We start from the raw sequence: 2,998 nt of genomic DNA on the forward strand, positions 1-2,998 counted from the left end.
GGGGCTCAAATGGTTCCAAATAGATAAAAAACAATTCTCTGAAAGTTTTAGCTCTTAATATTAAGGTTTAGATAGAGCGCAATTCAATCAAAGTTTGTATGGAAAGAGCATGGAAAAAATTTTGAAAATTAAAAAAAAATGTTTTAGATGTAACTTAGCGACAAATGAATGAGTTCTATTCATTCATTTGTGTGCTAAATTACATCTAAAAAACATTTTTAAAATTTTTGAAATTTTTCAATGCTATTTCCATACAAAACTTTGATTGAATTGCGCTCTATCTAAACGTTAATATTAAGAGCTAAAACTTTCAGAGAATTGTATTTTATCTATTTGGAACCATTTGAGCCCCTGGGAGCAAGGAATTCGAAAATGACCATTTTAAGGACCACCCTAATATATATATATATATATATATAATATATATACACATTAACTATTCATGAAAATACCTTGCAGGATTCCTTTGGACACGTATCACATTTTTTGGCATGTTCTGAAAAATATCATTGAATAAAATTGAATACATTACATAACGTATTTTCTCTAACTTTTTAAGTAAAGTTTTCGTATTTCGTCATAAAATTAAAATATTTAAAAATTTAAAAATTTAAAATATTTACCATTTATTTAACTTTGTACAAAACATGCAAAAAACTTTCAAGTTACATATAAAATTGACTTTAAAGAATAGAATGATCATTTTTATTGCTATTTAAAACCACTTTTACTATTATTGTACACGATTATTAGTTAATGTAACTCGAAGGCCTTTAAAGCTTATTTATTTTCACTTATTATTACTCTTTTTTATTTTATATTAAATTTATTGCATTTTTTTATATTATTTCTTAAATAATCGTAAATAAGACATTACAGTCTTGATTAATAAAAATAAATTATAACATAAAACTTATCACCATAAATATATTGTTATTTACAATAATAAATATAATTTCTTCAGAATTTTCACCAAGGAAAAATAGTAATTTTTAGTGGTCTAATGCAAAACACTAGTTGTTGCAAATTTTGTTTTACTTATTTTTTTAAAATATTTAACTAAATTTATTTTTCATGATAATTATATACTTCTAATATTTTTTATATTTTATCAATTTTATATTTATTTACCTGTGGGCATGTGGGATTAGAGCAAAGCGATCCTTGTGAACACTTTTTGGAACACACTGTTAACAAAATAAATAAACATAAATATAAATTATTAAAATAAACTAGTATTTGATATTAGTATTGATTCCTAAATTTCGAGAAAATAAAAAATTAATTCATACTATTAATTTATTATCATAGATGAAAAATTATATTAATTCATGACCCACCTTGGACTTGTGCCGCTTCTTTTTCTGAAAATGAAAAAAATATATAGTATGCAAAATAAATTCACAAGAAATGGACTTTATTTAGATATTAAATGAATTCATTACTTTTTGCTTAAATATTCTACATTTTTGAGACCTTTGATTTTTTTTAAAGAAACTTCAGGAACAGTATTTGCTATTTTGGGCCAAAGTTGGAACAGAATTCATTCGATCATAAAAAAAATCAAAAAATATTTTCTCTAATAGGTACATATTTTAAAATTAATATTGAGAGCAAGTGAAATTGAATACATCCATATTAACGACCACCCTAATGTATATATAAATTTGCACTTACCTTTTCTTCACAAGGTTTTTTCTGAAAATAAAATAAAATAGTTAGAAATTCACAAAAAACTACAAGATATTTCATGCTGTTTCACAAGCATGCATTCATAAATTGTTATATAATAAAATAATATATGTATATATATATATATATATATATACTAGCAAACCCGACGAACTCCGTTTTGCCACCAGATGATGGTGAGAAAGATGAAGAAATTTTTTGTTTGTTTTATATTTGAAAAGGAAAGATTTGATCAGGAAGGAAAACCCGACTTATTTTTATATATATAGAAGATAATCTATTTGCAATTATTTAAAACAATTATTGATTATTTTTATTACTCGAATTTTTAATTACGGTGCGAGGAGTTCCAGCAATTTGCATTAGGGCACGATGCCATGCACCACTAATTTACTTAGCTATAAACCATGCGGAGCCCGAGACCTTTCCAACAAATGCAAAATTGTCGAAATCGGTTCGTGCGCTCTGGAGTTATTTCGTCAGGAAGGAAAACCCGACTTATTTTTATATATATAGAAGATAATCTATTTGCAATTATCTTCTATATATATTAACAATAAGTCGGGTTTTCCTCCTGACGAAATAACTCCAGAACGCACGAACCGATTTCGACAATTTTAAATTCATTGGAAAGGTCTTGGCTCCGCAAGGTTTATAGCTAAGAAATTAGTGGTGCATGGCATCTAGCCCTAATGCAAATTGCTGGAACTTCATGCACCGTAATTAAAAATTCGAGTTATAAAAATAATCAATAACTGTTTTAATCGTTTCAAATAGATTATCTTCTATATATATAAAAATAAGTCGGGTTTTCCTTCTGACGAAATAACTCCAGAACGCACGAACCGATTTCGACAATTTTTGCATTCATTGGAAAGGTCTTGGGTCCGCAAGTTTTATAGCTAAGAAAATTAGTGGTGCATGGCATAGTGCCCTAATGCAAATTGCTGGAACTTCACGCACCGCAATTAAAAATTCGAGTAATAAAAATAATCAATAATTTGCAAATAGATTATCTTCTATATATATATAAAAATAAGTCGGGTTTTCCTTCCTGACGAAAAACTCCAGAACGCACGAACCGATTTCGACAATTTTGCATTCATTGGAAAGGTCTTGGGCTCCGCAAGGTTTATAGCTAAGAAAATTAGAGGTGCATGGCATCGTGCCCTAATGCAAATTGCTGGAACTTCACGCACCGTTAAAAAAATTCGAGTATTAAAAATAATCATATAATTGTTTTAAATAATTGCAAATAGATTATCTTCTATTATATAAAATAAGCCGGGTTTTCTTTCCTGATCAA

Source organism: Ctenocephalides felis, unplaced genomic scaffold, assembly GCF_003426905.1.
Source record: "Ctenocephalides felis isolate EL2017-DRISC unplaced genomic scaffold, ASM342690v1 CF-g0.4_SCAFFOLD_00964, whole genome shotgun sequence".
Classification (NCBI taxonomy): Eukaryota; Metazoa; Arthropoda; class Insecta; order Siphonaptera; family Pulicidae; genus Ctenocephalides; species Ctenocephalides felis.